General features: G+C 41.4%; 1 non-coding gene across 1 annotated transcript; it reads right to left on the reverse strand.

Moving 5' to 3' along the window:
- Positions 1 to 10,229: 10,229 nt before the first annotated feature.
- On the reverse strand, positions 10,230 to 10,303 carry TRNAA-UGC (transfer RNA alanine (anticodon UGC)). The gene has a single exon. It is a non-coding gene; the product is annotated as a tRNA-Ala (tRNA).
- Between the last annotated feature and the right edge of the window lie 3,144 nt (positions 10,304 to 13,447).

The following is a 13,447-nucleotide window of genomic DNA, read 5'->3' on the forward strand; positions in this document are numbered from 1 at the left end:
TTCATTATCTTCAATTAGTACTCACCGAGGGGACTGTGAGCGGAGCCTGCGGGCTGGGAGCTGAATCTTGGATCCTTCAGCTGCGGGTCTCCAGGCCTTTCACCTTGCTGCCTACGACTGTGAATTTAGCACTTTTCTGTGGGGCTGGCTGGGGGTCTGTCAGGCTCTCCTCACTTTATGTCTAAGCATGTGTGTGCTTTCCTTCCCTCACCAAACTGTGAACTCCCTGCGTGCAGGACCACGCATGTGCAAATTACACAACTAGAATCTGGAGCAGGGCTGGCCCAGAATAGGTGCCCAGGGAGTACTTAACCAGTTGTGGCACTTCCTTGCGCAAACTCCCTTTGTTTCCCATTTCTTACCAAGTAAAGGACAACTTTCCCGGGACCAGCTTCCAACTAACTTTCCAGCTTTCTCTCGACTTGTCTCCTTAAAGGCACCCTGTGCTCTGGAGAACTGTGATTGGGAGCTGATCCCTGAATAGAGTCAGGGTCCTCCCTCTTAGCTAGAGCCTGACTCATCGTTACCTTCAGAATAAAATCCAAGTTTTGGATTCAATGCCTTTCACTGAAGCTGCGCAGCCAGGACAGAGAAATGGTAGAGTGGCTCATCACGTGTCCTCCAGAGCAATTCAAGTCCCAGTTCCCCTACTAGGAACTCTGACCTTGGGTAAATTACTCATTCTGGGGAATGGGAATAAGAATAATACCTACCCGTAGATTGTTAATGAGTAATTTGTTTTAGCTTGGCTCTATGGAATGGGCTAATGCTGGATATTGTTATTATTATTTACTTAACTTCTTTATGTTAATAACCTACCCCCCCCACCACCCAAGGCATTTGAATTTGCTACATAAATTAGGAGGAATGAAACTGTTGGCTGTATGGGGGTAGGGATCAGGGAAGAACAGCCTATGTAGTGAATGATCCTTGAACTTCTTAAAAGTTAGGTTGGAATTAAAGACTGAAGGACTTTGAAAACCTAGCTAAAGATTTTGTTTATGGTATATAGTCAATGAACTTTGACGAGTAACAAAATATTTTGACAAGATAATTGGCCCAACCTCCCCAGTTCATCAGGTATTTTTCTTCTAATTCTCCCCAATATGATGATGAGAATGACTATTATTATGAATAATAGTTACAATTTATTAAATACTGATTTGATGCCATTTACTGGGTTAAATGCTTTAAATTTTATTTACTGATTCACTCATTCACGTACTCATTCAACAAACATTTGCTGAGCTAGTCGCTGAAGCAGACTTTTGGGGATAGCGGTAAATGAGACTGACAGGTCCTTCCCCCATGGAACTTCCACTTTACTGGGGATTCAGACAATAGGCAAGAAAGCACATACATATATTATTCTAAGTTTTGTGAAAAACAGAGCTTGGCCCATGTGCCATTCCTGTTAGCTGTTGCTGTAATCAGAATCAGATCCCAACTCACTTTTCCATCTTGCTTTCCCACAACATACTCCCAAGCACCATGTCCTCCAGCTCCACGGAACTTCTTCCTGGATTTTTCTACCTCTATGTCTGTGCCCATATGGTTCCCTCTAACAAAATATGCTGCTGTGTATTTTTGCCTTTTGAAGGTTCCACACATACTTCACCCTCCTTTTCCAACACCACCTCCTCTAGGAGCCTTTTTGGTCCTCCCACCGGGAACAAGCTACTCCTCCCTGCATGCTGCAGGGTTAGTATTTAGACTTCCCTTCGAGCATTTACCTCACCTGAATATTTAATACGATTATTTATACATGTTGTACTAGACTGTCAGCTGCTTGTTTCCCGCTGCTGTTAACTTGCATCTCTTGCCTGTTTTAACTCAACTGGTCTGGAGTAGCCAGACTTGCTCTTTTATAGTCTCCTTTGTAAACCAGGGATCCCGCATCTTTTTCATTCTTTTCTCTCCAGCTGATCCCATCTGTGTGTCTGAGTACACAGTTGAGAACAGCTGCTGACAGAGTGGTCTTTCTGAGAGGCAAATCTGCAAATTTCACTGCCTTATAACTTGTCAGTGGTTCTCACAGCGAAGATAAAAATCCACATCCTCTGGCCTGGTGCACACAAGCTCTGTCATAACCCAGACCTGCTCAGACCTCCAGCCTCATGTCTCACTCTGCCTCTCCCACTAGCTCCAACTCTACCCAATCGCTCACCAGCGGTCTCTTCAGTCTCCATCCTGCAGTGGCCTCTGCCGTATCCTCTGCTGGAAGCTCTCCTAATGCCTGCTAATCTTCCAGGTCTCAATTTAGATAGCCCCCTCTAGAAAACCATCCTTGATTTCTCATAGGGCTCCTATGTGCTTACTCTTGATCAAGATGTCTTCAGTCCTTATTGTGATCACATATTTAAGGGCCTGTTTTCACTGCGACACTGTAAGGTCTACGAGGGAAGCACCCTGCTATAGTTGTTCACTGTGGTATCCCTGGAGTCTAATTAGTGCTTGATGCACAGTAGAATCTGCATGAATATTTATTGAATGATCTCTTTTTGCCCCCCTCCAAAGTCCTCCTCCAACTTTTGGATGGGTTTAAAAATACACATGTAACGTGAAGACATGTTTATTGTAAAAGAAATTCGAACAAAACAGAATGTTTGAATGCAAATACAGGCTCCCTTTTATCCCACCCCCTATTCTCTCTCCCCAGTTCTACTCTCGGGCCTGGGATGTTAATGATTTAATGTGTATCTTTCCATCTCTTTACGCTGCACGTGCCCCTGTGCACGCAGACCTAACACAGCCAGGGCTCCCGAACCCACTGGAGTGTCCCACTAAACCGAAACGGAGTAATATTTAGGTGGTGTTCTGCTCCTTATGTCTGCTTTCGTATTCAGTACGTTTCGGAGATTTTCCCGTTTCCCATGTCGATGTACCCCAACTACCTCATTCTTTTAATAGCTGTTGTATTCCTCGGTAAGGCTGCAGCATGGCTGGTTTGTTCATGCCCCGCTGGCACGCTTTGTGTGCTCATCCTGGGCTCACAAATGCCAGTCTAGTTGTAGGACAGGTTTCGAGAAGTGGAGTTGCTGGCTCATAGAATGTATGCATCCGACATTTTTTTCAGTTGTCAGCTATTTCTTCACATAGGTCTTAGTGGGAGGATTACAAGTTCTCAAAATGTTTAATTTGTCAACCTGGCCCTTGGCAAAACTCTGAGAAGGGGGAAATTTATCTTTGTATCACGTTTGACCCCTTCAGATTATACTCTTCTGCCCCGCCTTCTCTCTCTCCCTCCCATCCCACCAGATGCACCCACCCCACCCCATCTGACGGATAAATTTAGCAATTTCTAGTAGCCGAAGAACATTCCTTGCCTGTGTGTCCACCCTCCTCCACATAGTTCCACTTTCAGCCAAGGGGGCCACCATCCAGTCAAAGAAATAGCCCTCATGACCTAGAAACCTAGGTTTTCCTAGACTCCTCCCTCTTCTAAACTACCCTCAGGCAAGTACCAAATCCTTTTATTCTCTCTCCAGATTCTTCTGAAAACTAGCCAAGCTCCTATCACCATCATCTCCAACCAGAGTTCCATCTACAGCCTTGGTCTTAGAGGAGTGGGTTGTAGCCAGAAAGATTCTTCATCTGTCTTCTGCTTATACTCTTCCAGTGTTTCTTCAGGACGAACCCAAGCTCCTTAACACCTGGAGGATCTCTCTCTGGCTCTAATCTTCTGTTTAGCCTCATCCCCAGGAAACATGCCTCACTACTCGCCGTCTCCAGCATCACAGGCACCTCATGCTGCTGTTTCCCAAAAGTTACTGCAACCTCTCCCTCTATGTATATTTTCTGCTCTCGCTGACTGGAATGTCCCTCCCTCTGACCCACCTTTGTCTGCCTGACTCCTACCAGGAGTCTCAGCCAAGATGGCACCTCCTCTCTGGCCCCCGCAGGTTGGCTTGGGTGCCTGTCCCAGTGTTCCCACCCAGTGCTCAACAGCCTCTCATGCTGGCCATTCACATCCCTGCTCACACTTTTGGTGTAATTGCCTACTTACCTGCTGACTCCCCCTAAGATGTTAACCCTCTGAGGGAGAGACTGGTCATATGCATTGCTGGACCGCCTGTGCCTGACACAGCTGTTGTTGAAATACAGGTTTGTGGATTTGAGTGAAGCGGCAGATGAATGAGTGAGTGAATGAGGTGTTTTCTGGCCACTTGTATCCTTAAACTCAGACCTACTGGTCATCATAACAATTTCCATCTTAAACACGCATTTGTGCTAGGCTTAGAGGTTTGTATGCACTGTGTAATTAAATCCTTACAGTCACTCTGTGAAGTAAGTATTGTTAGCATCATTTACCTGGGATGCTGAGATGCAGAGAAGTTGAGCTCCTTGTCCCCAGTCACAAAGCCAGTGGCAAAGCTCAGACTGCAAGCTTGTCTGGTCCCAGAACTTGTGCCCTAAATGAACTCTGCCTCCAGACTCTGTCTCTGCTGTTTCCATCTGACCCTGGCTTGAGCAGAGGGCTTGGCTGACTCAGTGGCTCTGCATTCTGTCTGAAGGAGATTTCTGTGTCCTGCAAACTGTGCCGAATAGGTGTTCGTCACCTTCTCCTTTAGGGCAGGCCCGGTCTAGATGGCGTCATAAAGTACTCCAGAATAAATATACAGAATATCTAGTTTTTTAAATATTTTAAAAACCTTTCATTTTGAATGAATTTCAACTTACAGAAGAGTTGCAAGAATCAAAGAATGCCCATAGACCCTTCACCAGATTCACCAATGGTTAATATTTTGCCAAATTTGTCTTGTTTCTCTTTTAAAAAAAGTATGTTTTCTGAACCATTCGAGAACAAGCTCCAGCCTTTGTTATGCCACTTGACTGCTACATACTTCACTGTGTATCTCCTGAGAACAAGGACATTTTCTTACATACCATGGGAATTATCAAATTTAGGCAATGTAACGTTTATTAAATACTATTGCTGGTATACAAATTTCAAAAATTATCTCAATAATACCTTTAATAGTATTTGTCTCCAATATGGGATCCAGTCTAGTGCGTTTACTTATCATGCTGTGCTGTTTGTGAAGTCTCCAATGGGAAGGGGGTAGCTCAGTGGCAGGGCATGTGCTTAGCATGAATGAGGTCCTGGGGTCAATCTCCAGTCTCTCCATTTAAAATAAATAAACAAATAAGCCTAATGACCCACTCCCCCGAAACAAAAGCCTCCAAAGTTTCCCCTGAGCATTTTGATTATGGCCTCTTGCCTCAGGTTCAGGGGATGGCAATGTGCTTGTTGAGATCAGGGGCACAGGACCACGAGTTCCAGATTGAGACCCCAGGCTTTGTTCTGTTCTTGACTTTGACAAGACCTTGGGGCCTCAGTTTCTTCACCTGTCAGTGGGTGAAGGCAGAGTTGGGTTTAAGCATGTCCAAAATCCTCTCCACTCCTCAAATCACCAAAATAAATAAACAACAAAATATGATGTTTTTAAAACCTTTTTTTCTTAAAAAAAATTTAGGTAGGAAGAAACTTGCCTCCTTCAAAACCTGTCAGTTCTGAAAGCCTGCTAAATGATTTTATTTTCCGGATGTCTTATTTCTACAACGTCATCTTTTCTTTGCCATTATCTTCTGCAAATGCTTGGCTGACAGTCTTTTTCATCTTAGAAGTATTTTGAACATAATATGACTGTTTATTTAATGTCTCATGCACTTCAGAAGATAATGACCAGAAGAAGGGACTGTTTACCTATTTTTTTCCCAGCCCTGTAGCTCACTCAGCCCCAGACTTTGCAGACAGCCTACATTAATTTGTCTTTATTCTGTCAGTTTGGAGTTAAATGAGCACTTGTGAGCTTTTATTCTTTCTCTTCTGCACCCTGATGTGGGTATGTTGCCCAGACTTCTTGGCATTTACATTTTCCTCCCATGGGTTTCATCACCCAGACACAAATACTTTGCGGGGAAATCCATCAGGTGGTTGCAAAGTTGTAAAATAGAATAATATTTTAGTCTTGAGATTTTATATTATTTTATTTTATTTTTGCGGCAGGGGTAATTAGGTTTTATTTATTTATTTATTTAGAGGTGGTACTGGGGATTGAACCCAGGACCTCGTGCTTGCTAAGCATGTGCTCTACTGCTTTAGCTAGACCCTCCTCCTAGGCTTTAAAATATTTTTTTTTCTCCTCCCTGCTATCCTTAATGACATTTTAAAATAGTTGGTGGCAGATTTTTAGGTGTCAGGTATTTGTTACTTCAGAAATGATCCTCCCTGCGGCAAGCATATGCAGACGAAAACAACTGCCTCTTCAGTGTGTGTTTGTTGATGGTCTACTTTGTTCAGGTGCTGCATTGGTCCAGGGCACACAGCAAGGAATCGAGGCCCTGCAGCTGGTGGGAGAGACAAACCGGTACAAAAATAAGTCCAAAGGTAGGATAAGTGCTCTCCTAGAGGCGCTGACATGGGATGACATGGCACACTCCGGTACAAGAGCGAGTGATCAGCTCTGCCAAGACCGCTGGGTGTCATGAAGCTATTCTCCCACGTTCATTAACTTTAAAACCTTAGTACTTTGCTCCATAGACAATTTGTGAATTATTCCCTGAGGGGTGTTTCTACTCCATTTTCTCATTTGATACAGACCCACTGAACTCTGAGCCTCTTGGGAAGAAGCAGTTTCTTTGTATCTTCAGTGAATCAGGGTGTCTCAGCTTGAAGCCGGGCATACAGCAGGCCCATAATAAATACTTGCTGAACTCAGAAGTTGCGTTAACATTAATAGTTGTGCAACAGTGGCCACCCCGTTCAGTACTGACAGAAATAGTCCTCCTTCCTCTGATGATTCTACATTAAGGAGGTAGCTCAACATGAAATGTAGGCTGGGGATGGCCCCAGGGAGGTGGCATTTAAGGCACCCTCTAAAGGTTGTGAACCTTTTGAACTGGGAGAAAGCCAGGAAGTCCTAGAGTAGGTGAGCCTGACTATGACCAGGCTCCTGGAGTGAGTCATGAAATGAGTCTTGCTGTGTGAGGCAGGGGAGGGGGTGGGAGATATGCAGAAGGAGACATCCCTACGCAGAGGCTCCTTCCACAAGACGTGGGTTCCAGGCAAGTTTAAAACTGTGTGGTCATAATTCTGTGAAAAATTTTTTTTTGTCTTGTGGACTAGCAATTTTTTTTTGGTAGTGTATATCTGTTAATCTCTTATTCCTAATTATCCCTCCCCTCCGCCCCTTGACCTTTGGTGATTATAAATTTGTTTCCTATGTCTGAGGCAAATATTTTTTATTTGTATCTGTGAGCCTGTCTGTTTGTTCGTTTCCCATTCCCTATATTCAACTTGGACTGCTTCGGAAACTTTGGAAAGAAATAAAAAATTAGTCTGGATAGGCATGGATTGATGGATTAAAAACAAAACGTTTTGGGCAGAGGAGATGTGGTTAAACGGCAACAAGTGTGGAAAAAGAGGGCTGTTGGTTGGGGCTCAATGAAAGCTGGAGATGAGTAAGCAGTGCGTTCAGGCTGCTGCCCCCAGTGCTGATGTCATCTGGAGTATTGACAACACGGTCTTCCAGACACGTGGCCTGGTATCTGGAGGAAATAATCATAAATAAACCCACAGATTTATCAACAGATGTTCACTAGCATTTTATTTGTGAGTGAAAAGTGGAAGTAAATTAAATGTCCAACCATAGGGTTCAGAAGCCAATCATGATGTCGTACGAAGCTGTGAAAATTTTCATTAAGAATGTTTATGAAGAATAATTAGTAACATGGTATTTTTATATTACTAGATTACACTTATAAACATTAAAGCAGGAGGCTTTTGCCTAGAAAACTCTCCTTCAAAAGGCCGAAACAAAGGAGAATTAACAGATATAAAGTGGGAAAGGGTGTAGCTCAGGGGTAGAGTGTGTGCTTAGCACCTGGGCTCAATCCCCAGTACCTCCATTAAAAAAATAAATAAACCTAATTACTTACCCACCCTCAAAATAAATAAATAAATAAATAAATAAATAAATAAATAAATAAATAAATAAATAAATAAATAAAACAAAAAACAGATGTAAAGTGTTCTGATGAGGGAAGGTGTCTTGGTCTATTCAGGCTGCTATAACAAAATATCACAGACTGGGTAGTAATATACAACAGAAGTTTCTATCTCATAGTCCTGGAGGCTGGGAAGCCCAAGACCATGGTGCCGGCCTGGCCGGGTAAGGGCCCTCTTCCAGGTCATGGACTTCTAATGGTACCCTGATCATATTCTCACGTGATGGAGTGGGCTGGGGACCTCTCTGGAGCCTTTTCTGTAGGCACTAATCCCATTCACAAGGGCTCCACCTACTTAAGCACCTGCCAAAGGCCCCACCCACTAACATCAGCATATTGGAAGTTAGGATTTCAAAATATGCGTTTTGAGGGGACACAAATATTCAGACCACAGCAGAGAGGATGTTAGGCTTGCATTATGGGGCTCAGGAGGACCTCAGTGGATATTACAGGTGGAAGTTATAATCCAAAACAAAGGTTGGCTCTTAAAATTTTACTTTAATCTTTAGTTACAACATTGTATCAGCAGTAAAAATTTTGTAAAAAGGGAAACATTTTGGCCACAATTAGATTGCTTTAATGCCTCAGCTGTTACATTATCTTGTTCTCTCTGGTCTCTGTCAATTTGCGTGCATCCTTTTGGGGTGCAGTCATTGTCTAGTTCACAGACGGTTGGTAGTCATGTACAACTGTGCTCTCCTACACCATGGCCAATCCCAGTAACCGAGGGCCCCTGGAAGTGGCCTCTGGGTCTTTTTCATTGTATTTCTCTGAGAAGTCACAACCAACCACAATAAAACTGTCAACATCAAGCCAGGCATTGTTCCACAAGTTTTATTTAGATTAGTACATTCAAGCTTGTCTTAATAATCTTGTATTAAATGGGATAGTATTATTATCCCCATTTTACAGATGAAGAAACTGAGACCTAGAGTAGTTAAGTCATTTTGCCCAATTGAAAGCATTTGGTAGCGGAGTTGAAACTCTTCAGTCATCTTATAATTGATTTTATTAAGCATTATTTTTAAAAAACGAATAAGATATTATCAACAATTTCTATTTTGCTCTATGATTTTCAAAATTATAATGTGCTATGATTGTGTAAGAAATAAAAAATCTTCATTATAGTTAAGACTGACTAAAACTGGAATGAAGAAAAGATGTTTGTTATACTCATTTAAGCAAAAACTGGATAATCGCTCCTTAGGGATATTAGGTGGGTAGGGTTTACACCTGGGGTATGGAGTTAGATGAGGTTTCAGCTTAAAGCCTTTCCAACTTTGTAATTTTATGATTCTCTGAGTAGGTGGTACCTATCTGAGCTCTTTCATAAATCTTAAAGAATCTTCTGGAAACATGCATAACTCAAAACTGAAAACCCCTTTTCTTGTGTTAAGTGCATTTGCCAGCAGATGGTTGAAATTCTTTTAATTAAGGACAATGAATTAAAAATAAGGCTTAATTTTTAGGATAAGGAATTTTGACACATAATCATATTAAGAAGTACATGATAAAGGTGATTTTTTTCAAGAGGAGGCTTTGAAGTGAAGAGGGTAGAAAAACACTGCAGGGCCTTTATGACCTAATGAGATGAAATGGAGTGAGAGGAAGAAGCCTTCACTGAAGGGGTGAACAAGAGAAAAGGGAAGTCGTGGCCTCCCAACAGAAACTTCGCTACCTACCAGTGTGGCCTAGACCCAGTCCTGTTCGTCTCATGCAGTCACTGTTTTTATTTGATTCTGTTTTGATTGGTCTGAGGTGTGGTCTCGGCATCATTTAAAAAGTTTCCTAGGTGATTCTAATGTACAGCCAAACTTGAGAACCATTGTCCAATCCAGGTGTGTGTGTGTGTGTGTGGGGGGTGTGTATGTGTGTGTGTGTGTTTTAATTTCAGGTTTGTGGTCTTTCCAGCTGACACATTTTAATGGGCAATTGTCTTCATCCTCCATGGGAGGACTGCCTGTGCACCATAGATTCAGTAACGCTTTCTGGGTTGGCCCACCTGACTGACCCTTACCAGGGGCTGTGATGGGTGGTGGGCTGGGACACACAGGTTCATCTTGGGAATAAAAGTAGAAATGATGAACAATGCTTATTAAATAAAGCTGCAATGGGAGGAAAAACAATAGTGCTTCCTTTGAAAATTAAAATTTTGTTTGTTTGTTTGTTTTGCTTTGGGGGGAAGTAATTAGGTTTACTTATTTAGTTAGTTATTTCAATGGAGGTACTGGGGATTGAACCCAGGACCTCATACATGCAAAGCATGTACTCTAACCACTGAGCATATCCTCCCCTCTCCTGAAAATCAAAACCCTTCTTTGAAAAATGTCTGTATGATTGGCAAAACTCTAACTAGAGTCAGCAAGGAAAAAAGACAGAAATCACCAATATCAGGAGTGGAAGAGATTACATCATTAAATATCCTAAGTATAGACATTAAAAAGATAACAGGATAATAAAGAAATTGTATGGACAACTCAATGTCCATAAACTCAAAAATCTGGAAGAAATGAACAAATTTCCTTGAAGGAGATCACTTACCAAAACTGGCAGAAGAAGAAATGGAAAATATGAATAGTCCTATATCTATTAGAGAAAATTGCATTTGTAAGTACAAGTCTTTCCCTCAAAACAAATAAAACCCCAAGAAACCACTTCGGGTCAAAGCCATTCAAAAAATTTTGCTTTTAATTCATTCTTTCTCTCATTCCCTCCAAATCCAGATACTGGCTTTCTTAATATGAAATTTCATATTGGTGATATCCCTCAGTTCTACTTCAAGATGGCTTATTCCATTTAAGTGGTCATTTGCTTTATTATTATTATTATTTATTATTATTATTACTATTTTGCACTTATTTTAAATTAGCAGAACTTACCTTTCTGAGCATTACCATAAATACAATTACAGAAAAAAAAAAAGCATCCTTAAATATTATTTAAAGGGAAAGCAGGGTGCTTACTTGTCAGACAGCCTGACCTCTGGCCAGGCTGGGAAGCTTAGCCCTTCTGACCACAACTGCCCTCTTGAATCAGTTTTCTATGTATGTATTACGTTGATGAGTGCACCCTAGCAAATGGCTGCCAAGTTCTGGACTTTAAAAAATTAATTTCACTTCCTTCTCTTTTAAAGAACAAAGTAGTGACTGCCCTGGGAATATGTGAAGTTTCAGCACTCCAGTTGGCTTAGGATCCTGAATTGGTGCAGCCTGTTTGCCTGGTAATCTCCTTGTCCGAGTGAGTTGTTAGGGGTAACCAAAGGCAGCTGATTACTTAATTGCTGATGCCGGAAACCAGGTTTTTCATTAGTTCCCGTCAGGATCTTGAGAGCAGCCAGTGTTTGGCCTCGCCTGGTTTCCATCCTTTCTAATTCAGAAAGTGTATTTTTCCCTAATGTAGTCACTAAGGCTTCAGCCTGCTGAGTTGTACACAGAATCAGCTGCTTATTAAAAACAAGTTGAAAATTTTCTATAGTCAATGTAGATAATCGATTTAAGGCAGGTAAATGAAACCATCTTGTGTCATTCAGATACAATTTCGTTTTTTCTTTGAAGAGGCATAAAAGTGTTCCATGGTTCCTATTTCATTTTTGTTAGATCATTGAGGATACTTGAATACGTGGAATTAGTGAGTACCTAGTATTCATATCAAGCAGATTGATCTCTCAGTGGATCTGTTTTCTTATGTAGTCTATAGAGTGTTGTTTGTTACTGGCAAGTGCAGTTAAATTTAAGGTCCAAATTCAGTTATTTATATGGGTAGTAGTGTTTTGAGGACTTAAATTTGCCTTTAGATAATAAGCTTTTCCTTCCTCTCCCTCCCATCAACCCCATGTTTGGTTATTCTAACACCAAGGATATGAGAAACCAGTGCCAAAGCAACCAGTTGAAAAGGGAAACATTCACATAATTACTAGTTGTTTTGTCTACACAGTGTGAAACAAGAAGTTGGCATGATTTTTTTTCACCTTGTTGACAGTTTTGTTTTGTTTTGTTAGATTTCTTCGGACTGAAATGATTTGTTGAGTCAGTGTTGTGTAAATCAAACCCAATTCCACAACGCCTCTGTGACTGTTAGGCAGAAAAAAAAAAAAAAGCAAGTGAAGAATGAAAAGGGTAATTATACTGAATTCCAGGAGACCATGATTTTGTTCCAACTTTGTCACCAGCCAGTTACGTGACCTTGGGCAGGTCATTTTACCTCCTAGGGCCTCCATTTCCTTAAGAGTTAAATGAGGAGGCTGGGCAAGACAAGTTCTCAGGTGCGTGGAATTTCACCTTTGATTCTTTGACCAGGAGGATGCAGAATAAAGTGGTGTGATCCCCAGAGACCAGTTGGTTGGCTCAGGGAGAGAATCCATTTTGTAGTTAATTTTTAAAACCAGATCACAACTTTTGGCTGGGTTTTTAAGTTTAAAATCATCTTTTTTCTTATTACAAATTGATTCATGTTGCTTGAAGGAAACTTAGCAAATGCAAATGAGCAGAAAGAAAAAAATTTAAATCGTTTATAATCCTACACTGAGATAGAACTAACGTCAACAAGGTGTATGTATTTCCAGATTTATAAAGGTCACCTAAATACAGTCAGTTTTGGTAATGTTTGTTTTAAAAACTTAAGTTTGTTCCAACATGATTTATTAGGGAGCAATTTTAGCAGGTTCATGTACGCACAGTTTCTTCCAGGAGAAACACTGGGTGAACGCAGAAAATTGCACCCAGCTGTATTCACACACACACGCACACGCACACGCACACGCATACTGTACAGGCACCCTCACAAGGACAATGAGCCACAGTCATTCGTGTTACAACTTTTTGTCCCGAGTCAGATAACCCTCCTGCCACCGATTCTCCGTAACAGGCAACCTGTAACCCTTCCCTCCCCTGGAACCGGGACATTGCCCTCCCTGTCTTTAATTTCTCCTTCCTCTCAGCCTATTTTGTATTGTTCCTCCCTGTTCTCTGTTCATTTTCCTCTCTTTTACTTACTTTTCTCTCCCTGTTTTTCTCTCTCTTGTTTTTTGCCTCTCCCCCATGGGATGTGGGCATGGGAACCCGGTGGGCAGCCTGGCAGGCACACATCTGCTCTGGGTCTCTTTCAAGGTAAAGTGCTGTATTTATAAAATGCACATTTAACTTGTGTAAAACCGTGCTGTTGTTTTTTAATTAAGTTCCTTTTTTTTTTTGCCGTCATCAACAGTTTTTAAGTGTTGTGCTGCACTCACTTTCCCATGTCTTGTAGTTTTTATTGCTCGATTTTTGCATAGTGCAGTAATAACTAAAACTCAGCAAATAAGAATAATTAATAACTGAATAATAATTAAATGATAAAAGGACAGTTAACCATCATTTATTTAAATAATTCTTTAACTAGTGATTTAATAAAGTACTGAATTATTAATTTTATGAAATTTCAGCCCATGAGTGCACGTCCT

Source organism: Vicugna pacos, chromosome 1 (genome assembly GCF_048564905.1).
Source record: "Vicugna pacos chromosome 1, VicPac4, whole genome shotgun sequence".
Lineage (NCBI taxonomy): Eukaryota > Metazoa > Chordata > Mammalia > Artiodactyla > Camelidae > Vicugna > Vicugna pacos.